General features: G+C 38.5%; 1 protein-coding gene across 1 annotated transcript in view; it reads left to right on the top strand.

Annotated features, from left to right (window-relative positions):
* LOC109701759 (gastric triacylglycerol lipase-like) overlaps positions 1-26618 on the top strand; it is a 142799-nt gene that overhangs the window by 45948 nt on the left and 70233 nt on the right. The window contains exons 2-6 of the mRNA XM_074078829.1: positions 9792-10037; positions 21743-22056; positions 23346-23463; positions 23892-24089; positions 25494-25588. The gene's annotated coding sequence lies outside the window, so the exon portion shown is untranslated. The remainder of the gene's footprint in view (positions 1-9791; positions 10038-21742; positions 22057-23345; positions 23464-23891; positions 24090-25493; positions 25589-26618) is intronic.

Raw genomic sequence — 26618 nt, 5'->3', positions numbered from 1 at the left:
TGGCTAGTTTTTTTTTTTTTTTTTTTTGGTTGAGCCTGGAGAGTTTGTAGGAGCATGTTGGCCTTGAACTAGTCTCCTGAAGGAACCCCAGGAAATGGTGGTAATATGTTCCTGTAAAAATTTTTGAAAAATATTAATGAGGCATGGTAGGAACATTAGAACCAGACAAACAAGGATGAGAGGGACCATCAGTGTCCCTTTGTACCATGGGTACAAAGAGGAAAGAATATTAGTAGACTGTGAGGATGTTAACTGTTGTGCCCTGTCCTTGAGTTTCTTTATCCTGTCCCTAACTATGCCAGACTTATTGGTGAAAAGACAACATTCCTCTCCTAGGAAGAGGCATAGCCCATCTTTTTCAGCTGTATGGAGATCTAATCCCCTCCTGTTTTATATGACCACTGTTGCTAATGAATTGATCTGGTCCTGGACTGCATTGATTTTTGAGGCAATATCATTAAGGCTTTCTTTTACAGCTTCTGACAGTTTCTGGAAATGGCTGATTGATACCCTTAGACTGGCTGATCCTGTCCCAAGTCTGGTGAGAAGACCCAGTCCCACCACCAAGCTGGTGAGACTGATGTCTCTCTTTGTGTGTATAAAGCTGACAATGGGGATGATTTCTGAGTTACTGATGTATGAGATAGGGGGGATTAAGAAGGTTAGTGTACAAATCCCCATCCAGTTAGTAGGTAGACATGTATAAACTTGTAACTTACACAGAAAGAAGATCCCTGTGGGAAGAGACATACCATTAATTTGAAAGAGAGGAGGAGTTCTAGTTGATCTGCATTTTGCTCTCTTTCATATCAGTGGAAGGAAATGGAGAAGGAGGTTATTAAGCGAGATTGTAAGAGGAGGAAGAGGCATTGGTGGGTGTGGGGGATTCCATGATGAGTCAGTGGGTTGGCAGGTAGAGGAAAAGCCATGAGTGGGGTGTAAATAGCAGTTTATAGGGTTTGGGTAGAGTCTGGGTATACTGAAAACTGGGATGGCATTGGAGTGGATTCTCCCATTACAAAAGTCTGAATTGGCTGTAGTGAATTTACCCTGGTGGGGGAGGATAATGGTGTGATAGAACAGATATGTTGGGGGTCAAGAAGTAGGCCATTTTGATGTGTTTGTACTTCTTGTCCCTTTGGTTAAAGAGTTGGAATTGCCTCTGATGGGGTGGGTCGTGGGAGAAGGGGGAGGGTCTGTGTGCATCAGGAAATATTAAGGGAGCTTCTGGTTCTAGAATCAGGGAAGTGGGGCCTTTGTATGCACAAAGGTGCTGTCCCATAGAGGTCAGTTTGACCAATAGAGCCTGTGACAGGAGGAGGAGCTTTTGGAGGGATGGAATGTTGTGAATTTCCTAATAAGGGTGTTAATTGGAGTTTTAAATCAAATAAAGACTGAGAAGTGAGTTGTCATTATTGCTCTGTGAATGGTGGGCAAAGAATATAGTGCCTAGGTGAGTAGTGCTCTGATGCAAGGTCCCCCTTGTGGTGGTCCAGTCTACAAGGTGGCAGGATGTGCAGCCCTCCCTTTTCAGTGGATCTAGTGCAAATCCAGAAAGAGGAGAGGCTAGGATTGACAGCTGAAAATAGTTGAGTGGAGGCATTAATCAAGGGAGAGTATGCATTTAAAAGGGGTGGGGCTGTTGCTGCCTGCTGGAGAGGTAGGATGAGGGTCCTTTGTAAAGAGAGTAGAGGTAAAGAAGAGATTCATTGTGAGAGGAATGGTGAGGAGTGAACGTGAAGAAAAGGCAAAAGGAGAACAGTATTTGGTCTGGCATAAAATCGACGAGATCTTCTTGTAGCCAAAGGTTGGAGATGACCTCTGGGAGGTTTTTTTTTTTTTTTGTGGCAGGTGATAATTTTTAAGTTCACTTTGAAGTATTTGGAGGAAGGTCTGGTACAGCTGGAGGAGTTGATTTATCAGTCTTTGGATGGAGGGTAGACAGGTGATACGGATCTTGGTGGGTACATCGAGGGTTGATGAGGCTTGCTTTATAGAAGAAACATACCCTGGGTTCATATCCTTGTAGTTTAACCACAGTGGGGTTTGTTAAAATAACCCATAGGGGGCCCTTCTAAGGAGGTTGTAAGGATAGAGGGGGTACTGGTCCCTTGTAATAAGCCCATTTCCCAATCTAAAGTGGGTGGAGGTTTGAGGGGAGGTGGGTGTCTAGGTATGTCTAAAGTGTTGTCCTCATATAGGGTAGTAAAGAAGAAAGCAAGGGAGTGGGAATGTGAGAGGGTGTTGCGGGAAGACCTGTTGTTACTAAGAGGTGGCCTTACATAGCCTCAAAAGGGCTAATTAGTAGAGGCTTTGGGGGGACAGCTTGGGTATAGAGGAGAGCTAAAGGTAATAGTTTAATCCAGTCTAGTTGAAGTTTTTAAGTAAGTTTGGTGAGTATGTTTTTTAGGGTATGATTGGCTCTTTTTACTTTTTTAGAGGATTGCGGATGGTATGGGATATGGAAGTGCCATTTTGACCCAATATAGGAGGTTAGTTGTTGGATGATGGAAGAAGTAAATTTGGCTCATTGTCTGATTGTAGCGATGTGGGGAGAATAAAAATGGGGAATGATCTCCCTGAAAAGTATGGTGGTTACTGTGGAGGCTCTCTTGGTAGTAGTGGGGAAAGCTTTGATCCATCCCGTCAAAGTGTTAATGAAAAGTAGAAGATAGTTGACGTGCTTAGTGGAGGGCACGTTAGTAAAGTCTGCTTGCCAGTCTGACCGGGGCAAGTGACCTCCTGCCTGATGGGTAGGGAAGGAGTGGGGCCAGATTTTTGATAAAGGATTGGTTTTCTGCTGATTGTGAAGGTTTCATATTCTTTCTCAGTGTGTCTCTCCTTTTCTTTCCTTAAGTGCCTCTGTGTTTCCTCACTTTCCTTTCACATATCCTTTTTCATTTCAAAGGTGTTTGATTTTTAAGTCAGTGAATTATTTGTTAAACCATTTACATTTGTACGGAATGGGTGAGCAGCAAAAAAATATTTCATTCATTTTATGAATGCTTCCTAATACATGGACATTTTTTATTTTGACAATAAGAGAGCTCTTTTTTTTTTTTTAAACAACATGACAATGCTAAAAGCCTTGGGGGAATAGTGTCTGGCAAACAGATGTAAAAGCACCTTTCACATTTTTGGAAAGAAGCCAATGGGGCCTTCTCAATTAATCTAGAATTTATAAATCTATTTACATTGTCTCAGCACAGGACTTCTCTGTCTGAATATCTGTATGGGCCAGGGATTATTTTGAAGAACTTGCTTATAACAATATTGTGTAGTATGGAAAAAAAGAAGAAAATGTTTAGGATATTTTTCTATAATTTTTCATAGGACCAATAGTTCCATGAAAACATTTTGAAACTTCTAATTCATTTAATATGATTTGTCAAAAGTATTATTTTTTACTCTTTGTTTTTTATTCATTTTTAATTCATGTGATGATCTACAAGCTTTGAGTCTTTAACATATATATCACAGAATTGAGTCTTTCCACATATGCTGAAAGTCCTAGAATAATGTGGGGTTAACAAAATACTTGACTTCTCTATTTATCAACCCCATTGTGCTAGCCATTAAGGTAACCATCAGCCACAAGTGGTTATTGAAAACTTAATTAGAATTAAATAATTAAAATTTCAGTTTCTCAGTATTATTAGCCATTTTTTTTTTGCAATATTGAGGTTTGAACTCAGAGCCTCACACTTGCTAGGCAGGTGCCCTATCACTTGAGCCACTCCACTAACCCTTACTAGCCACTTTTCCAGTGCTTAAAATCTTTTATGGCTAGCAGCTTCAGTGTTTGAAAGGAGAAATATGCAACATTTCCACATTCCAGAAATTTCTATTAGGTAACTTTGGATATGTAGGGGAACAAAATATGGATATTGAAAACTTTAGAGAGAGTTATCAGGGTTTAGAACAACACACACACACACACACATACACACACACACACACCCCAAACATAAATGTAAAATGGGTGGTTTATAACCAGCTTCAAGGGATTGGAGAATATTATTAACAAAGCTCAAGTTGTCATTGCTCTCCAGAGTTTGAGAACTTTTAGCTGGTGGAGTGGTTCAATCAGTAAGAGCACCTGCTGAACAAGTGTGAGGCCCTGAATTCAAGCCCCAGTGCTTCCCCCCCAAAAAATGAGAAGAATTTGAAAATTTTTACAAAGTAATACATTTGTATAGCCTAATATTAATAGATTCTCAAAGGACTTTTTAAAATGTTCTCACAGAAGCCACATTTTGTGATATAATTTAATAAACATCATGAAAGTAGCTGTCCTACATTTGTGTACTTAACATACAGAAGTTGACAAAATTGTGATGGTATCCCAAAAACCCTAGCAGTGGAATGGGGTTTCTGATAATTATGGGGACTTGCTTGCTAGAAATTTTTCCTATATTTAGAAATTTTCTTTCAACAAAGACTAACAGGAATTCACCAACAAGCTAAGAAAGAAAATTTGATGATGAAGAAAATTAGTTTTTGCAGCATTTTTATTGATTGCAAAATAGTGACAAAGGATAAATCAGTATTTATGCTAGATGTAACACAGACGGAAACTGCAACATAAAAATCAAACTTTGAGGGATGACAGAGAAAGGGAAATGCTATTCAAAAAAGCACATAAATATTCTAATCAGAGTCATTCGATGCATATATGATTCAAAAGGTTAATATTCATACCCCCAAGAAACATTTATGGGAGAGAAAATTAGCTCATATTTATCGAACATAGCAAAGTGTCTGATGATTTTGCAAGTAGTATTGAGCTAACACATTCCAAGGATTTTGCAAGTTGTAATAACACTTCTAAAAATACCCTGTGTGATAGGAGCAATCAGCATTTAATTTAGTGTTTGATAGAACAATAATGCCGCCATTTTATAAATTAGCGGTACCTCATGGAAAATGGAGCCATTCCCTCCCCTTAACAAGGTTTCCTGTGCTCCCAAAAACAAGCTCCACTCAAGCTCCACCTCCATCAGGGATCCCCAGTGTATGCACCAGCCCCTTACCCTCCCTCTCCTATAAAAGGCCATGCCTGGCCTGAACCCCTTCCCTTTTGTCCTTTCTTCTTCCTGCATTACCTCGTACCTACCATTAAACCCTGCCCTTGGACGTGAGTTTTCTTTGTGTGGCATTTTTCCTAACATTTGGTGCTGAAACCCAGGATCAGGTTGAGTTCCTGGCACTGACCTTGCTCTCCTGGCTTTCCTCCGGGATCTGAGCTGCTTTACCGGGACCCCCGATCCTAGAAAGCGCCACTCTCTCACTAGCTCACAGGGAAGTTCTTCCTCCCCAGCGTGCCTCCAACCACCATCCACCACCGGCCAATCTTCTCTCAAGGTCCTCTCTCCCTCAGTTAGTCCTCCTCGCACGCAGAGCTGTGATCTCTCTCTCTCTCTCTCTCTCTCTTAGCTTGCTTTTGTCCCGGGAACCAGGTTCCCCACTAGGGACTGTGGCCCACCCTGTGGTGAAGACATTCCCTCTGGGTGGTGTGTTCCACATCTCTCTCTCTCCCTTGAGGACCTCATATTTCGGGGATGCCCGCCATATCTCTCCTCAGGTCAGGCCTCACCATGGGAGTTGGACCTTCCAAAATTCCCTCAACTCCCCATTGGGATGTCTTCTGGCCAACCTTGGGCCCCTACACCTCACACCTGATCTTAAGCCATGAAAGCTCATTTTTTTCTGTAATCAGGCCTGGACCCAATATCCACTGGTCAATGCCTCCAAATGGCCACTTAATGGCACTTTTGATCCCAATATTTTAAGGGATCTATACAATTTCTGTTAGCTCACTGGCAAATGGAAGGAACTTCTCTACGTCCAATCCTTTTCTTATCTCTGCACCAAACCTTCCCTCTGTACCTCCTGTTCCCCTGCACAGGTCCTACTAGCTTCTAAACCAGTCTCAAAACCAGCCAAATCCTTTTCTGAATCCCCTCATGACTCTGAAGCTTTCCCTTCTTTCCACCCTGCTAATGAGCCTCCACCTTATCAAAGACAGGCTTCCATTGTTCAGCCATTGGCTCCCGCCCCTCCTCCCACCCCTCCTCCCACCCCTTGTCCCACCTACCCTTCCACCCACCCAGGACCACAGGATCCCATGAGCCCCCCGCACACTCGCTCTCACGGATCCCCCAGTCAGTTGGTTTCCATCTACCCTCTCCGGGAAGTGGCTGGAGCGGAAGGCATTGTGAGGGTCCATGTCCTCTTTTCTCTCACTGACCTCTCTCAGATAGAAAAGCGCCTTGGCTCCTTCACCACTAACCCTGATTCTTATGTTAAGGAATTTCAATACTTGGCTCAATCCTATGACCTTACTTGGCATGACATCTATCTCATTCTTTCCTCCACCCTCCTTCCAGAGGAGAAACAATGGGTCTGGGATGCAGCTAGGGCACATGCAGATGAGGTCCATCACACCACCCCCACCCATCCTGTAGGAGCTACAGCAATCCCTACTGAGGAGCCTCATTGGAATTACCAAACTGGTGACAGAATGCTTAGGGATCAGATGGTTACCTGTTTAGTGGTGGGATTAAAAAAATGAGCCCAAAAGGTTGTTAATTTTGATAAGCTCAGAGAAATCCAACAAGAAAAAGAGGAAAATCCAGCTAGTTTCTTGTCCCGGCTCACAGAGGCACTACGATGCCATACAAAAGTTGACCCTGAAACTAAGGATGGGACAATTATCCTTATGACCCACTTTATCTCCCAGTCAGCCCCAGATATCAGAAAAAAACTTAAAAGGCTAGAAAATGGCCCTCAGATTCCACAGGCTGAAATTTTAAATGTGGCCTTCAAAGTCTATAATTACCGAGAAGAACAACAAAGGGCTGATAAGGAGAGGAGAGATAAGGCTAAATTCCAGATATTGGCACAAGCCCTCTGACAAAAGCCTCCGACCTCTAACTCCCGAGGCCAGGGAAAATCCCGAACACCTCCCGGCCCATGTTTTTGGTGTGGCCTTGAGGGACACTGGGCCCGTGCTTGTCCTAAACCACACTGCCCACCAGGGCCATGTCCTAAGTGCAAACAGGAGGGCCACTGGGTGATGGACTGCCCCTCCACCCCTCAAGGCAGAGGGTCTAAGCCCCCCCCACCATCCCTCCTCCCTAACTGATCTTTTAGGACTGGCGACTGCGGCTGATGACTGACGGAGCCCAGGACTCCCAGGCCTGACAACCATAACTTCACGGGAGCCCAGGGTAATGGCCATTATTGACGGTAGGCCTATCTCTCTCCTCCTGGACACTGGCGCCACTTTTTCTGCCTTGCCGGAGTTCTGGGGACCTACCAAGCCTTCTTTAACCTCCATAGTCGGGGTAGAGGGAACACCTACCCAGCCCTTAATGACATTCCTCTAACCTGCATACTGGGAGATACACTTTTTACTCACTCCTTCCTAGTCCTCCCTAATTGCCCCACCCCACTCTCGGGAAGGGACATTTTTGTCAAAATTCCAGGCCACTCTCACCTTACACCCACCCCCTTTTAAGCTGCAACCCATTAACCCCTTGTCTCCATCCTCTCAGCCCCTCCTTGCCATCATGGGTGCTTTGTTTCCACAAGCCCCTCCCTACCCCTTGTCCTTACCTGCTACACTGGTAGATCCCATTGTGTGGGACCTCCAGAACCCTGCAGTCACTACCCATCATGAGCCAATCTTTATTACTGTCAAGGACCCCTCTGTTTTCCCAAACCAACCTCACTATCACATCTCTCTAATCCACTTACAGGGATTAAAGCCTATCATCTCAGAGCTTCTTTTTAAGGGCCTTCTTCGCCCAACCCACTCCCCCTATAACACTCCTATTCTGCCTGTTAAAAAGCCCAATGGGTCTTATCGGCTGGTACAGGACCTCTGCTTAATCAATGCGGCAGTGACTCCTATACACCCGGTGGTACCCAACCCCTACACTCTCCTGTCTCTCATCCCCGGTACCACCACCCATTTCACAGTCCTGGACCTAAAAGATGCTTTCTTCACTATCCCTGTCCACTCACAGTCCCAAAACCTCTTTGCCTTCACCTGGACTGATCCAGATTCTCATACTTCCCAACAACAGACCTGGACTGTTCTGCCTCAGGGGTTCCGGGACAGTCCCCACCTCTTTGGCCAAGCTCTGGCTAGGGATCTCCCTACCCTCCATCTCTCCCCAAGTAAATTCCTCCAGTATGTAGATGATCTCCTGCTCTGCAGCCCCTCACTCGAGGATAGCCAACAACACACTGCCCTCTTGTAGTTAGGAATCCCCTTTCCTTCCAGATAGCAGAGTGGACAGTAAAGTCATCTTCCTCTTCTTCCCCTCTTACATCCTTATCACCAATCCTTGACATATCACAGGGTCCCCTACTAATACTGACTTTTCCTCTGAGAATCCCTCCTCTCAAGGTCCACCATAACTAACCCTGAGGATATTCCTTTGCCATCCTCTTCAACGTAACCCCCCAGACCATCATCTCCTTCCATCTCTATAGAATCTACCATGTGTAGACACTGCTTTGGACCTCAAAGACACCTCCTCTCTACCCTTCTGGAAAAGTGCCAGGAGTGGAAGGATCTTTGAGTTCATGTTTTTTTCTGTCTGAATTACCAAAAATTAAAACATAATTGAGCTGTTTCTCTCAAGAGCCTTCTTGTTTTACTATGGAATTTGAGTATCTCAACCTCACTTATAGCTTAACTTGTTAGGATGTTCATGTCCTTTTAACTGCCTGCATTCATGGAGATAAAGGAAATAGGAGTCAAACAAAAGCCAGAGAATGGGTGGGTGACTTAAATCATTACCAGCCTAATGAATATACCCAAGAGCATACATAGTGCCTAGTAAAGATCCTAATTGGGATTACCAATTGGGACCATACTCCCAGATGGCACTGGTTTTCCTGACTGCTGAGCTTGAGGTCACATGTTGGCATATCTTATAGAGGGAATAAAAGGAGCCTCCATTAAATCTGTTCATTTAACAAAGGAAAAGAGATTACCCAGGCTACAGATGGAAATCCTTTCCTGGTTATCTAAAAATCTCCATCCTTGTACTAATTTAGATCTTGATTCATTGGAAGAAAAATCTATTCCAGCAATTAACTTCATTTCCCAGTCAGCCCCTGACATTTGGGTCAAACTCCAAAAATTTGATAAGGAACCAGGAACACCCATTTCAGATCTGGTTGATGTACGGATCCAGATGATGACTGCTGCTATTGACAATACCATCAGAGCACAGTCTTAACTCAGGTTGACTTGAAAATCCAATGGCTCTGGCCAGGCACCAAGTATGGGAGCTACTCTTATTGCAAACTGCAAACAACCTGGCCACTGGTGCAAAGAATGCCTCCACTCCAGAACTTGCACAATGCAAAGAGGATGGACACTGGAAGAGGGATCATCCCTTCCAATCTTCCACAGGGGTCAAGCAATATCTTGAGGAAAGCCCACTCAATTGACTTATCACTCCTGGGACTTCTGGACACAGAGAATTTATAGTCCAATTCCAGCCTTTCCTCAGAATGATACTCTAACCCCTCAGGGAAAACACCATGACCTTACTCAGCAGGAAAACATTACAAAAGAGGACTCTTCTCCCTAGACTTCCATAAGATAGCTTTGCTCCAGAAGTGCCCCCAAAGAATTGAACTCAAGTCTGTGTGTGTGTGTGGGGGGGGGGGGAGTAAGGCCCCAACTCAAATTAGCTTAACTGACTCCATTTTATAAAAAGGATCCATTTTGTGTAACATGAAGTCTGTTTTACTTTGTTTTGCAGAAACTGTTCTTCTGAACTCAAGTAGAACTCCACCTGCATCTTGTTGATAACATATTCTGACCATATGATTCCTAGAAAATATTGTACAAGCTAACAAATAAAACATTGGAAAAATATTGAGAAACTTACAGCTCCAGCTGTTACCTGGAACAGCAATCTGAACCAAAAGACCAAAAATATCAGCAGTACATTCCTTCTACATTTTCAATGATTACAAACCCTAGCCCTAACCTCACTCTTGCCCAGGTGAGATGTAAATGTCTTCTCCAGTTTAAAACTTTTGTAACTATCCCTTAATTATTACTATTATTATTATTATTATTGATTTTGGTGGTATGGGGGCTTGAATTTAGGGTGTTGTCCTTGCTAGACAAGTGCATTATACCTCCAGCACTTTTTGCTTTCAGGTTATTTTTCAGATAATGCCTTGTGCTTTCTTATGCCCCTGGGGCTAGCCTCAGTTGCTTCCCACAAAGCTGGGATTACAGATATGTATCAGCATGCTCAGCCTATTTATTGAGATGGAGGTCTCACTAACTTTCTGCCCAGGCTGGCCTCAAACCATAATTCCCCATCACCACTTCCAGAGTAGGTGGGATTACAAACCTGAACCACCCTTTTCAGCCTACTTTGGAACTATTTCTAAAGAAAAAGAAGCATAGCATATGACTCTCAATATTTATGTATCATCTCATCTTTTGCTCAGTGAATACTGAGTGATTGAAATGGTAGCAGAGAACATAGGGTAGCATAAATTAGAAATAGATGAGAGAAATTTTTTAAAATGTGACAGAAAATTGAGTTATTTCACACTGAGTATATTTATAAGTATTTATGAGGAATGTGTAGAGAAAGGATAATGAGGGTACAATGGAATTCTACACAGCATTGAAAAAGAGTGAACAACTAATAAATAGGACAACTTTGCTTAATCTATAAGATTAAGCATTTATGTGACATTCTTTAAAAGATAACACTAGAATGACAGAATAGATGACTGGCTTTCCAGGGAGCAGCATAGGGGAAGTGTGAATGGGGAAAGCATAATCCAGTTCTTTGTGGTGATAGAATAATAGCTATTCTGATTTTGGTGGTAGTAACATGAAAATAGGTTCAGTCAGCACTCTGTATTCATGGGATCTACATCTGGAGATTGAACCACCATAGATAGAAAATACTTGATCTGTACTGAACATTATTTTCCTTGTTATTTTTCCATAAAAATACGATGATACCAACTCTTTGTAATGCATTTACATGGCAATCTATATTATAAATAATATAGATATGAGTTAAAGTACACTGAAAGATATGTATAGGTTATATGCTAATACTGTGCCATTTTGTATAAGAGATTCAAGCAAGTTTGAATTTTGGAACTATCTGGTGTCCTGCAACCAATCCCTTGCAAAATCAGAGGGTTTATTGTGTATTTTAAAAGGTCATGAACTGTACTACAACATTATTTAAAAGTGCATTTTATTATGTAAAAATTTCACTTTCTTGGGTAGGGTGTATAGTTTAGGAACTCAGGTTTTAGAACACTTGCTTAACATGCAAGAGGCCCTGGATTCAATCCCAAGCATTTCCAAAAGGATTGCAAAACTAACATATAAAGAAGGAAGAGGGACTGATAGATTAAAATAAAAAAGATGTAAATCAGGTATAATATGAAAACTTTATTTGGATAACAAAAACGTGCACCTTTTCATATACTTGGTGATCATTTTGTTTCTTTTTAAATATGTCTGTTTTGTCTTTTAACTCATTTTAAACAGTTTTTGTTTCTGTACCTACTGAATTGTAAAAGTCTTCTATATATTTTGAATAGTAACTCTTAATAATATACAGTAGATATTTTGTATTTGCTGATGTATAGTTTCAAGGAGATCACAATTGAGAAAACCCACACTTCTTACAGATGTATAGAGTTCAGTACTGTACTGTGGATGCTTTATTCATGCCACCCAGCTTCCACCAAACATGTGCCTCCTCTCAAGAATTCTAAAATTTTCACTTTATCATTTAAGCTAAGCACATTAACTTCTACCTTGCTTTTTGGGCACCATTTGCGTTTTGGGAGGGATATTTTCACAAAAATTAAGGGCAGGGGAACACCTCACACCCCTGACATCATCCCATTGTACTCTACCCTCTCCAGTTAATTCCTGCAGGGGATAGGGCTCATGTTCCTTTTAGATTAAGTGAGCTCAAGAAAATAAAAAAGGATTTAGGAAATTATACTGAAAACAGGACATTCTGGGATGTCAGGCAAAATTTTGAGCTGAGCTGGAAGGATGTAATGTATTGTTGTCTCAGAGTCTCACTTCCCTGGAAAAACAGCAAGTGCTAGATCAGGCAGTGGCAACTGGGGATGATTATCACCCTGATAAATGTGGCTTTATGAGCCTATCTCAGACTGGGCCCACAGAGGAGAAGGGGGAGGGAGGACAGGGATGTGGGATACCTGAAGGGAATCCAGATTCTAATTCCCACAGAGGAACAGTGCATAGATCTGATCTTAACTGGGACCCCAAGAGTGACAAAGATTCTTGAGGGGCCAAAGTAAAACCTCTTAATTACTCCCAAGTCATGGCTATACAGCAAGGACACTTAGAAATCCCAGTAACTTTCCTACAGAAACTTAAACATGCTTTACAAAAGCATACCAACATTGTACTGGAGTCACAGGAGGAGGAAGTCATCGTAATGGATCAATTCGATCCACAGTCAGCCCCAAATATTTGTAGAAAGCTTCAAAAACTGGCAGCTGAAGGGAGCAGAGATCTGGATCAATTGTTCCATGCAGGCACATCCACATACTATAATAGGGACTTAGAAAAAAAGGAAAAGGACCTGGAAAGGGAAAAGGAAAAAAGAAAAGATAAATGGCAGGAGGCTCTGATTGCAGTGCCCTAAGAGGTTCCCCCAGGGCCCAGTCCAAACCCTCAGACATGTTTTCAATGTGGACAGCAAAGCCACTTTAAGAGGGAGTACCCACAGAGGACACCCCATCTCCTTCCCAAGAGACAAAGGCTTGCACCAAACTCTTTGTGCCAAAACATACTCTTCCCACTGGCAATAAAAAAAGCTATAAAACCTGAAGTTCAGCCTGACTCAGGGGACTACCAGTTTCTGGATCCTGCTGCATGACCCCCATATGGCCTTTCCTTTCACTTCTCTGCAAATAAATCTTCTCTGATTTTTGTTGCTTTCTGCTTCTGATTTCCATTTGAGCATGGAAGAAGCACCCTCACCACCCAAGAATCCCAGCACATCAATGTGTCTTTTACTGATCCTAGTCAATTCTCAAGTAATATTTACCACTATATCTATTTATATATATCATTATATTTACCACTATAGATAGATGATAGATAGATAGATAGAAAATAGCCGTAAACTCCTATTTCCTCCTTATTGGCATTTGTACTATTTTTGCTATACTTTTTATTTCAAAATATATTACCAACTCCAAAAATTTTGTTGTATTCATTAAATACTAATTTATATTTAAAAAATAAAATCATACTTTATATTTTCCTTCTCCATTGCTATATCTGGTATTCAACAAATACTGCATCAATGAAGATTTCTGTTCATTGTGTCCTAAATGATCCTTCATCATTTCTTTTATACTACTTATAATGTATGTCAATTACTTTTAGTCTGAAAATTTTTCGTTTTCTTTTGATTTTGAAAGGTATCTTCAATGGGATAAAATTTTAGGATTTTTTTGTGGGGGTTATCCATAAAATTCAATGATTCTATTCCACTTTCTTGGCCTTGCACTGTTAATCACAAGATGTCTTGAATCAAGTATTTGAATGAGTAAGGAACAGTTGGAACCTTTATCTGTCTCTCCAGTAAGTTTGTGTGGGAGCAATACTCTGGTTTCTAGCTTGATGATCTGGAAGCTTAACACTGGTTGAAAGGTATAAGAATTGGAAATTGAGTATTATGGGGGTTGTGCATGGGGAAGGGAAGGGAGTGGGACAATGGAAAGAGAGGAAGGCAGATGCAGGAGATAATAGTATGAGAGAGATCTGTATAAATAAAACTTGGAAATAGAGAATGGTTTGGGGGGTAGGGAGAAGCAAAAGAAAAGAGAGAGAGTAAAAGAAAGAAAGAGAAAGATTTCAACAATTAGAAATTGAGAGAAAAAAGGGAGAAGAAAATAAAAGAAAGACAAAGGAAAGAAATAGCCAAAAAAGAAGGGAAACAAAGAAACAAAACAAAATAAAAATAACCAACAAACAAAACAAACAAACATACCAAAAAAACCCCACCAAACCCACATATGCAGCTTGTTGAAGAGAGGTTTGTTTGTCCAGGTTAGTCCATCTTCTCCCAGCTGTTATGGGAGCAGCTTTAGTACCTCTAGCATAAGGTATATAGCAGGAGGCCTCAGGGGAGGGCAGTTGAGACAGCATGATTGACACTTTCCAGGCCAATTCTCTTAAATAGTTTTGCCCTCTTGAGTTGTTTTGGGTCTGTGCAGCTTCTGTAATTGGGGGGGAGGGAGGAAGACTTCCTCCTGAAATGTCCAGTTTTGAGTGGTCAGGGCCACTCATTCCATGAGTTGGGTACAGCTTGAGAAGGTGGGGTCACTGACCTTTGGGTTTTTTGTTACTTTTTAGAGCTACAGTGAAAAACTCATACTCTCTATGTCTGCCTCTGGTGGCATGAAATGTGGTTCTGAAACTTGGAACTCCCCAGGCCCCAAATTCGTTGAGTTTGAATCTTGCTACTCTAACCTGTAATTAAGTAACTGCTCTAACTTGAGTTCTCAGTCAGTAAGGGCTGGGTTTTGTTTTTTAAATTGACTTTATTCAAGATGGGTGTTGTGGCAGGATTAGGCAGGGATCTAATCCTCTAGAAATTTTTGCTGTTTTCCTGCCAGAGATGCTTGGACTGTCCTGTCAGACCCTTTTCCTCACCAAGAGGGAACTCAAAAAACTAACCCTGAAAAGAAGTAACAACCTACTGAATAAATGGGCAAATGAACTGAACACGCAAGTCTAAAAAGAAGTACAAATGTCCAATAAGTATATGAAGAAATGCTCAACATCCATGACCATAAAGGAAATGTAAATTAAAACTACATTGAGATTCCACCTAACTCCAGTCAGAATGGTTATCATCAATAACAACAACAACAAATGCTGGTGAGGCTGTGTGGAAAAGGAACACTTCTATGCCTTTGGTGGGAATGTAAGTTATTGTAACTGCCATGGAAAGCAATATGGAGGTTCTTCAGAAAACTAAAAGTAGAACTACCATATGATTCAGTGGTACCACTCCTGGGCATTTACCTGAAGGAATGTGCTGAGGATACCATAGAGCAACTTGCACACCCATGTTTATTGCAGCACTATTCACAATAGCTAAACTCTGGAAACAGGCCAGAGTCCCCACAACTGATGACTGGACTTAGAAAATGTGTCATATATACACAGTGGAGTACGACTCAGTCATAAGAAAGAATGAAAAATTATGTTGTTTCCAGGTAAATGAATGGAACTAGAGAACACCATGTTCAGGGAAGTAAGCGAGGTTCTAAAGGTCACAAGTTTTCTCTCATATGTGGAAGCTAGAGAGAGAAAGAGAGAGCAAGATTAAGGAGACTACAGGATGCAGGAGAGGAAAAGAGAATGTTAGAGAGTGAAAAATGTTGAAAAATTCTATCTATGTATGAAGATAGTATAACTAAGAATGGATACTAGTGGATACAAGGAAAGGATGATGAGGGTGAATATGGTAGATGTATTTTGTATTCAGGTACAAAAATAAAATAATGAAACTATTGAAATAGTACAAAGAACGGGAAAGGGAGGATGAGGGAGAACAATGGAGGGAGTGAATCTAATTAAGGTATTGTAAAGACATATGCAAATGCCACAATGTATCCCACTGCCTATCTATTATATGCTAATAAAAGTATACTAACAAAAAAGGATGTCTTCAATCACTGTTACCAGGCTTCCTTTGCATGCAATCGTTTTCCTAGCTGCTTTCAGATTTTATTCTTTCTATTGAAACTTAAGAATTTGGTTAATATGGGCTTTGGTGTTTTTTTTTTTTAATCATTGAAATGAATGTATAATTTTGACATCAAGTGATTCTTCTTTATGAAGATCCAAAGTGTGAAAGGCCATGGTTTACTAATGTATATTGGAGAAAGTCATATGAGAGTTTTCCATTATTTTCCATATGTGAAAATTTGTAAAGAATATCATTTATGCCAGGTGCCAGTTGCTCATGCTTATAATCCTAACTACTCAGGAGGCAGAGATCAGGAGGATTGCAATTTGAAGCCAACCCAGGCAAACAGTTTGTAAAATCCTATCTAGAATACCTAACACAAAAAGGGCTGGTGGAGAGGCTCAAGGTGTAGGCCCTGAGTTCATGCCCCAGTACAAAAAAAAAAAAAAAAAAGGAGTATCAGTTACACTGAGGCTTCTGTATCCTAGTAAAAAATTCATACTTGGCTCTTCAGAACTGATGTTGAGCAGTTTCAGGGGAGCACTACCATCTCACACCACACTTGGGGTAGAACCGATGCACTATCAAAGCAATTGTTGGGTATGTAGAGGATAACTCTGTTAACTATGTTTTGTTCCCTATCTCCTCAAATCCATTTTGTCACCTTTTGCCTAGAGTCTCGTATTATGGTGGGGCTAAAATCACTCTACTACCATGGTCCTCTGGATGGTTCCCCTCCAGGCCAGTCCTGATGCCCTAAGGCCCCCTTATCATCTTCCCTTCTCATCAGGAAGCAGCTGAGAAAGAGAGTCATTGCCCCTGGCTCCCTAACAGCAGTTAGGGTGGCCTCTGAGGGTGTGTGTGTGTGGGACACATGAAGGGGGGATGGGCCACAGCACAGTGCTCCTGGTAGCAGCTGAATCACAGGAAGCTGAAGGAGAGACAGCTGTGGAACACTGAGCTGGCCTGGCCGTGGGGGTGGGGAACCACGCTGAAAACTTTCCTGGCAGGCTGCCTCCACAAACCTCCATGCTTCTGGAACAGGACACAGGTGTAACTTTCTCCAGACCTCTTCTGTGCTTGTGGTTAACACGTGAAATCAAGCAACAGCAGACCATCCCTTGTATCCCTAAAGCAGTGGGGGGACTAATCCAGAGACTATATGCCCCACATATAAATGGAGAAGGGGAGGGACTATAGGGGAATAAAAAGAAAGGCCCTGGTCACTTGAGGGGGACTACTGGTTTCCAGGTCCCCCTTCCTGCTTGAGTAAGTCTTTTTGTTTTTGTTCTCTGACATTGCTATCTACTTTGTTATACTTTGCTACTTTGTTTCAATACTTTTGGTTTCAGTTAAACCCACTTTGCTTTGTGCATTTACTATCTACTTTGCTTCATTTCCCTGCCTTTTAACTCTTTACTGGTGGAGGAAAAGGACCTACCTCAGAGCCTTCAGAGGGTATCACTAACTGAGGTTCAAATCGTGTTGCTTTTTTGGGGAAATCAGTGATACACCTAAGGCAGGCCTGTTCAGCAACAAACCAAACATTCTAAAGATTTAAGCAACCAATCTACCATGTTCCAGGCTATCGATTGTCCCACCTCATGGTGGTTATCCACATCAGCTGTTCGTATATCCATGGAGATGAATCCTGGTCCATATCTGGCTTTGATTTCAAGACAATGAATATAAATCTGCATCTCTTCTTTAGTAGGTGTTTGTTTCACCTCAATTTAAATACTTTGAGCTTGGAGAAGAGAGCCATGAATGGGTCCCCCCTATAAGTTTCCTTGCTTTCTGAAACATTTTTACCTCTTTTTTTTAAGTCACCCTCCAGCCCTCAACACTAAGCCCTGATGGAGGATCAAATCAGTAGTCACATCTCATTGAGAACAGAGGGTATACCTTACTCCAATCATCAATTGCCAATCACTCTGTATGTGAAAATTGTCTTACACATGGCACATTATTGAATTTTATGCATTATTATCATAAAGTTTTACCTTACATGTTTTTTAACATTTTCCATGGAAAGTATCCATGGAAACATAAAACATAAAGCATAATATTGAAATATCATAACATACTTTATTTTTAATCACAATATTATTTAATATTTCATGTAGATGAGCTGCAGATATTAAATCTTGCTTGTTTACCCCATAACTGTAGCTCATGAATTGCAAACATTAGATATGAATACATAATTTCATTCTTAAATTTATATACACAATTATTTTACCCAATAGGGTTGTGTAACTTCACTTTTAATCAATAATTTCATTTCAAAAACCTATCAGGTGTACCAAAATGTTATATGAGCTGGCAATATTTTCTTCTATGGCATTGTTTTTAGCTAAATTAATTTTAACAAAAGCAGCTAAGAGCATAGCATTTTTGGGGTCCATGGAAATTTTTCTTTTGTCTTCTGTATTATTCCCAACTCCTATTTTTTTGTCTGTAGTTTTGGTTTCCTCTTGCAACAATGCCTGGATTTACTTCACACACATGTATTCTGATGAATGCCAGCACTGGCAGAAACTCTCATTTGTTATTTAGTATTTTTTGTATAGCTATAAAAGCCTCCTGGGTATTTTTGTGCATTTGTGAGAATGCTACCTTTGGGTTCCAGGGACAAGTTTACTAAACCTACATAGCACAAAAGACTATTCATAAGGCTGGCAATCCATGTTGCCAGCTTATGAATAGCAGTAGCCTACTTAGAAAACTAATTTTATTCAGAGATAATGCTGACTTTGTCCCTATATGCAGCAATAATATTCTTTGTAGGTTGACATTGTCTGGAAATCTGAGAATTTTATGGCTTAAAACAATTGAAGTTAAATTCTAAGTATTAGTTTTTTGTCTAGAGATTAATTTGAAGATTCAGGATAATTTTGTAATAGCTTTATTTATCTTATCTGGAAAATAATCATGAAATTTCTAGGTCAAGTAAGATTTCTATTTCCTATAGCAATGACCATATCAGTTCCCCAACTGTCTGTTTTCTTTCCTCATAGAACAATTTGATGACAGCCTGATAGTTAGTCCTATGTGTGCACCCTGGTTTTTCTTATGTCCAGGAGAAGAACAATACCTGCTAGTTTATTTTCAGCAGATCAGGTGTTCAGTGGCAATCTGTCCTCCTGAGGGGGTATGAAAAACCTTAGGGGTTCTCTTGGGATACAAGTGACTTGTTCTAGGACTCAGCATTTTTTCTGTCTTTGAAATATGAACAAAACCTGTAATAAAGAAAAGAGGAAAATACATAACACAGATTGAAAGCAGTTGACTCCAGGGTAAAAGTTTTACTAGTCTTTGAATGATAGCAGATCACTAATATCCTTTACTTTAAATCTTTTTCTTTAATACAGGCCCTAGTTGTCCTTGCTTAGAAAATTCTAACCACACAGAATTATGAAATTATTCACTTTAAAATAGTACCTTGATATTCTGAACATCCTTAAATATAGGACCAGAAAGCTACAGATACATAAGGCTAGAGGTAAATTAACTATAATCTCATGACACTATGTCACATCTGAAAAATCAGCTTAAACTTCGCCTTCTGAGCACTAACAGGTTCACAAGAATTCTGTGCTGCATCCAGGTAGTGCAGGTTGAGCAGGGCTTTGTTACTTTCTGAGGGTATACATGACTTACCTCAGCTTTTCTTCTAGCATCTCAGCTATAAACTACAATATATGGACATAAAAATCTTAGATATGTTTCCCCTAAATAGACTTGTCCCCTCACATTATTTATTTCTTGACAAATCTTAAGTTGATATGATATGCCAAGCACGATCACTGTTTTGTACTGAGTTATAAGTATGTAAATGAACAGAGTGTGTGAAGCAAATCCAGTAAGAAGAAATGGGCACTCATATGATCATGAGCACAAATTAAAATCCTGGTGAAGAATCAAGCTATAGGGAATCACTGTCCAGGGATATTGGTTTTGGTACTACACTTTGTATAGGAATATGACCTTATGAATGAAGTCAACCCAGCAAGACAAATAGCGGGATTTAGGTCATGTGCTCACTGTATTCAGAACAGAAAAGTGTCTTTGCAGGAGGCATAGTAGATACATATTTTAATCTTTGGCTTTCCTTGTAGGCTATTTTTAAGATTAAACCTAATTTTGCATAATTTGATGTTTTATAATTTTAATTTATTATGAATCTAAGGTTACTGATTTTAAAATTAAAACAAAAATATTGAAAATAGAACAATTAATTGCCATCAGTTTCATTCTTACAAAGGTATGCAATGTGTTCAAAGTTTAAAGTTCTGATTAAAGTATCTTTTGAAAGCCAACTATGGTTTTCAGTGAAGCAATGTCAGAAAAACTCCCTGCCACTCATGTATATAGAAGAAATATCTGAGAGATAAACATGATAAAAATAAAGAAACCAAAATTTTAAATAAGTCCTTTATAAACTGAGAAATTATTGCTTAAAATTTATATAAATAAATATAACTGTTGTGGAAAATTATCAGAATTTAGAAAAGATTGGCATTCCTGATGTCTGGCTCTCTCTGCCCAACAGAAGAGAAAGCGATATATATGTTTTAACTGAAATTTGGGAATGAGTTCATGTTGGGATTACATAGTAACTCATTTTCATGCATGAATGACTCATTCATGTGTTCACGCATTCTTCTTTCATTCATCTATTTCACAAACATTTTGGTCCCAATTTTGTCATTCAGCTTCCAGTTCATTAGGACTTTAATAGTGAATGAGACAGAAAAAAGCCATATACTCACACAAATATAATATAGTGAGAAGATATATAAAAACCTATTATATAATCAGGAATGCTTCACATTATAACAAATACTATGCAAGAAAATCAGCAACAGGGGGGTGGTTGGTCTAGAGAGTGACCGAAGGCTTTAGTTGCATTGTCAGGGATTCTCTGAAGAGTTAGATTTGACCTAAATAACCAGGGTAAACAGCAAGACAAATTTATGAGGAATGGCATTCAAGCAGAGGCCAGTGTTTGTGCAAAATCTTTACCCAAATTATGAATTTACTGCATTTAACTAATAAGATAAATATTACTGTTGCCAGAAACTAGAGGGACAGGTAGAAAAAGCAAGAGATGATCCATCAGATGTAGGCAGGAAACTGTTTATGTAGACAGAACTGTTAATTTTTAAGCATATCACATTGAAATGTTATTCTACAAATAATTTATATTATTTAAAAAAAGTAATAGATTTTATTTAATATTCATTTAATATATATGTCTTATATAAAATCCATATGTTGTCCCATGACCTGACTCTCCACTAGGTTCTACCTCTTAAAGATTCTACCGCCTCAACACTGTGACTCTGGAGGTCAAGCTTTCCAGCATATGAAACTTTGGGGGACAAATCACATCCAAACTATAACATAAACATTTCCTGTTTTATAGGTGCCAGATTATTTTCTAGGATACACAGGAGTAGAAATTTCTCGGAGTGGAAAAGTATATCTCAATTTTTTAGGGCTTACCAATTATTTTCCAGAGATTATTCAAACTTATATTTCTGAAGGGATTGTGATTGAGTGTTTGTGTCCTTTTGTCAGAAGTTTTTGTGGTTATTGTTGTATACTTTTTCCTATTGAGATGTTTGTTTTTTTGCAACCAATTCACGGGTATTTTCATAAATTCTGGTTACCAATGCTTTATCATTTCTATGCTTTGAAAATATGATCAAGTTTTTGACAGCCTTTTGTACTTGGTTATGTTATAGAATTTTTTAAAAAAAAATTTTACTTTGATCACATTTGGTAGATTTGGTAAAAGTTACCTTATAACTCTATTACAACATGCTACAAAAGCTTTTGATAAAATTGTTTAACTCTAATGCTTGAAAACATACAACTGTGTCAAGATTTGGGGGGATACAAGCCTCAAGATTTGTATCTTTGATCCTAGATACAAGATTTGTTTTCTTTGATCCTAGTGCTGTTGGAAGATTTAATAATACTGAGAATATTGACACTCAGAGAATGAGGATGTGGGGCAAAAGGACTTCAGCAGCTGACAAATCATACTGATGAAGCAACAAAGATGTTTTGGAACAATTCTGATTGTCATTTGATTGCTTATGTAATATTTGGCTTCACATTTGAAAAATATCAGCTTTCACTGCTCATTTTTCAGAATTCTTTCCCAAAGCAAACATACATGCAAATATATATAGTGAGAAGGAAGGAAAAAGAGAATTAAAATTTCAATTACACCCCAGAAAGGCCAATGCATTTACATTTGGTCACAGTGAGTATGATTCTCTGGAATTATAAAGCTTATCAATTTCAATACACAATTCATATATTCATGTAGGATGTTTCTTTCCACCTTAGGCAAAGCATAATTCTCCATGGAAATTTATGACATTTATGATTATGTGTCTAGATATTTTTGGCTAAAATGTTCTTTTTGTCTTTTTCTACTTCTTTGGTGTCTTAACTTTAGAGAATTTGAGAGGAAAAAAAAGACAATCGATATGCTGTGTGTATAACTAGCGCAGGGCAAAGTCTCCCTCACTTCTATCTCTTCTGTGGTAGGATTAGCAAATTGAAATATGATTCTTAAATCATTGTGCGTAGAATAGCACTTTAAGCAGAATCTTTATGGGAAGTTGTAAGAAGAGTTTGAAAGTATATTTAACATTTATTACCAGCATTTATGTGGGTTTTTTTAGCAAGTATTTTAGAAATCCTAAGAACATTAGAGGAATATTTTCAGTGTTTATACTTATCCTGAGAAGGTCAGGTTGGCATTCTTGACCAGGTAAGATCCCTTACATCTCACAAATTCTGGAATCATATGAATGTTCGTCCTACTTTTTCTGCCTCTCTAATCACTCCCTGTTACCTTCCCTTCTACCTTTCTAGTTTTCTGTTGTCACAATCTGATGGATTTGAAAGTTCTTCTTTAACAATCTTTGCTAAAAAAAACCATGAAAAAATATTGGTGCCCTCAGTGAATTTTACTAAGCTAGTGAGATAAAGTTATTTTATTTAGTTTTTGATGAAAAGCTAAGTGAAAGGCGGGAGGTTTGGGGGAATAACAGGGTCCATTACTTTCAATCTCATTTAATCTAATCTTTGAAAAGTCTAGAGAGATCTTTAAGACTCCTATTACATAATACAAACAACTTTCTGTCATGTATGGTAACAAGTGGAAATAATAAGGCAGCTATAGAATGATTTTGCTCTGTAACATTCACTGCATTATGCGAATAACTACTTTCTCCTGTAGGTTCAAAATGTGGTAGATACTTAAAACAATGTGCTTTGTCTATATATGTGGAAATATATTTTGTTTACTTAAGGAAAAATGTAAGGACCCTGAGGCCAACATGAATGTTTTAAGTTATTCTTATCACTAACAAAACCACTTATAATGATTTCATCACAATTTGTATTTGTTATAATCTGAAAGATTTTTTAAACATAGAATATGGCATCCCGATCCAATAAGAAATTCTAGTTTATGAAATCATAAAAGTCATCAAGCAAACAAATTCATGAAGGTAAATATTTTGTCATTTCTCCATTTAGAGTCAAATTATTTTCCTTTGGGGTTATCCATATGAAGTATATGATGTTTTTACTGAGGATGGGTATTTCCTTCAAGTTTATCGAATTCCTCATGGGAAGAATGATTCTAGTAATTTAGGTAAGGTTCATATGAGAGAAAGCATTGAAATTTTTAAGGTTTTAAATCAAATACATTCCATATAAGATTTTCCTAATCATATTTTCTTTAATAATATGTCCTATTTCTGCACATTTTTTTGGTTTTCATAAGATGTGAACTGTTTAATTGAAAAGAATTTAACTTATAAATTTTAGAAATTAAGAATATCCACTAAAAGTTTTTTGTTTGACCAGGGTGGGCCAGAAAGAAGGCATTGGACCTTAAGAGTTGTGGCTATTTTTCTGCCCATAGGAGCAGGGAATAATAATTATAGATGTATCATGAATGTAATGAAGTCTTATCATCTCCTTGAGTTATAGGGCAAATAGTTCAGCAATATCATTGTGACTTGAAATTTTTTTGTTGTATTTTCATATTATAATACATTTGCTATGATTTCTTTGCAGCCCAAAAGCCAGTAGTATATTTACAACATGGTTTGCTTTTTACTGCTGGCATTTGGATTTGCAATCTTCCCAACAACAGCCTAGGCTTCATTCTGGCTGATACTGGTTTTGATGTGTGGATGGAAACAGCAGAGGAAATTGCTAGGCAAAGAGACACTTGCACCTTGACACAAAGTCTAAAGAATTCTGGACTTTTAGGTAGGTTAAAAAAATTGTAACATTTTATATTTCCTTAAAACTGTGTTAAACATTTTTAATATCTTAATAAATTTACAGAACTAGAGTGAAGGCATTTCACTAAACTAAGTATTGAATAATGTTTTGAAATATTAGTGGAGAAAATTCGTTTTTGACTTTATATTATTAGTGTGGCTAGAAATTTGGTTAAAAATGAATATAATAGACATTTCCTGTTTGTCCCTTTGTTTCCCAAATATTAATCATTTTGTTTGACCAACCACTTTTTTTTGAAAACAACTTTATTGAAATATAATTGCTATAGAAAGACTACACATACTTAGTGTACACAATTTGGTGAGTGTATGTTTACATATGCATACATTCATCATCCACTACTTTTTAATGTTCATATTATCTTTAGGTGAAAATAGGAAAGGGAGAGAACATAATGGGGGAGGGAGGGTGAAAATGTACATGGCTAGCTTATGTCACATATGGTTAGCTTATGAAAAGTTAATTGAAATTTTTTCCTGTCAATTTGCTAAAAGAAAAAAATCCTTCCCATTTTCATCTTTGCACCTTTAGCAACTTTGCAGACGTTTTACTGTTTGGTGACCTAATTTATACAGAATATTGCTCATATGCATTTTGTGTGAATGCTTTATAGTGTAATGTCTTAGAAATTGGTATCCAGAGCAAATGTGTTTGAAATTGAGTGTATCATTTCATCAGCTGTGCTCATAGGCACGATTCCTGTCTTCAGAACAGTATGCATAATCATAGACTCATATCAAAGGTATTGTCTGAGCATTTAATAAAATGGAGCTTATAAAAAGATACTAACACAGTAGGAAGGATTTGGTTTATGTTGGCTCTTAGGACCCAGGTCTCTCTTTAGAGGGATTTTTAAAGGTTATAATTTGAAATACAAACATAATTTTAATATTTAATAAAGAATTAAGTTATAATTATTATTTCTATTTTGTGCAGCTATGATGAAATGATAAAATATGATCTTTCTGCCACCATTAATTTCATTGTGAAGAAAACAGGACAGAAGCAAATTTACTATGTGGGCCATTCCCAGGGCACCCTGACATCTGATGATGCTGTGATTTTTATTTTTAAAACATAAAAAATACTTCTTTTAGAAATAATTTGTTATCAAAATCACAGCTATCACTGTAACTCTTCAGAACATACATATAAGCCAAGGTTTTTGAATTTTTCTTTTCCTTTGTGGCACTGAGGATTAAACCTACAGCCTGTGCTTGTTAGGTAAGCACTATCACTTGAGCTACTCCAAATCCTCAATTGTTTCTTTTTGGTATGTAAGTATATGGATATACATATGTATATAATATATATACATACATATATGTATATATGTAATTTGTTTTTTTGTTTGTCTGTTTGTGTCAGGGTCTTACTCTGTAGCCCAAGCTAGCTTCAAATATAAGATCTATTGACTCAGCCTCAGGAGGGCTGGATTTACAAGTATCAACCACCAAATCCAGGTAATCTCTTTCAAAATAACTGCAAGAATAATTGATACATTTGTAATCTCCTTTTTAAATGCCATATATTAATATCATCTTTCCAAACATACAAGATATTTAAACATGGTGTATGTGTAAGATACACTTGGGATTTTCTACAACTGGAATTTCTAAGACTGAATACTTGACATATTTCTTTTTCTTTTCCTTAAGTTTATTTTTTTTTGTGTGTGTGGTGCTGTGGATTGAACTCAATGTCATGTGTATGCTTCAAAAGTGCTCTACAATGAACTATATCCTCACTCTTTGTATTGCTTTCTTCACAGGAAATTGATGTGTAGATACCATTTAGGAGAAGTCTTATTATTTTGGATTCTTTGAGCATTTAAATTCTGTGGCCTCAGTAAGCTTTTTTTTTTTTTTTCTTTGTGGTACTGGGGCTTGAACTCAGAGCTTTCACCTTGAGCCACTTCAACAGCCCTTTTTGGTGAAGGGTTTTTTGCCTGGACTAGCTTCAAACTGTGATCCTCCTGATCTCTGCCTCCTGAGTACCTAGGATTATAGGCATTCCGCCCTCAGTGAGCTTTAAGTTTGCCTGTTATATGAGTCACATTGATTTCCATACTTACAATCCAAAAATATTAAATGCATTTGAACCTTCTATCTGGCCAAGAAAACATTTCTAATTAATTCAAGTATTCATTTGTTTAAACATATAGTGTATCTACTATTTAAAAAATACTTTTCTGGCAGGTAGTTATATTTTATGCTATATGTTAAAGAAAACTTATCTTCCTGGGGCTCACATTTTGATAAGACAGGATGTCTTGCCATCAGCACAGACCCTTAGATATTTAGAGCCATATAATATTTGTGGGAGCTTCCCTGTGCTATAAAAAAAGCATGTGTGACATCTGCTTACTAGATGGTGGTAGCATAACTTCCTTCTTACCACTTGTAGCTGTGGCAACCAAAAATGTTTCCAGATATTAACAAATGTTCCTAAAATATCAAAATAACACATAATTAAGGACCACTCCAAAACCAG

Source organism: Castor canadensis, chromosome 7 (genome assembly GCF_047511655.1).
Source record: "Castor canadensis chromosome 7, mCasCan1.hap1v2, whole genome shotgun sequence".
Classification (NCBI taxonomy): Eukaryota; Metazoa; Chordata; class Mammalia; order Rodentia; family Castoridae; genus Castor; species Castor canadensis.
The sequence above is the reverse complement of the archived record's forward strand: the minus strand, read 5'-3'. Positions and strand labels throughout refer to the sequence as shown.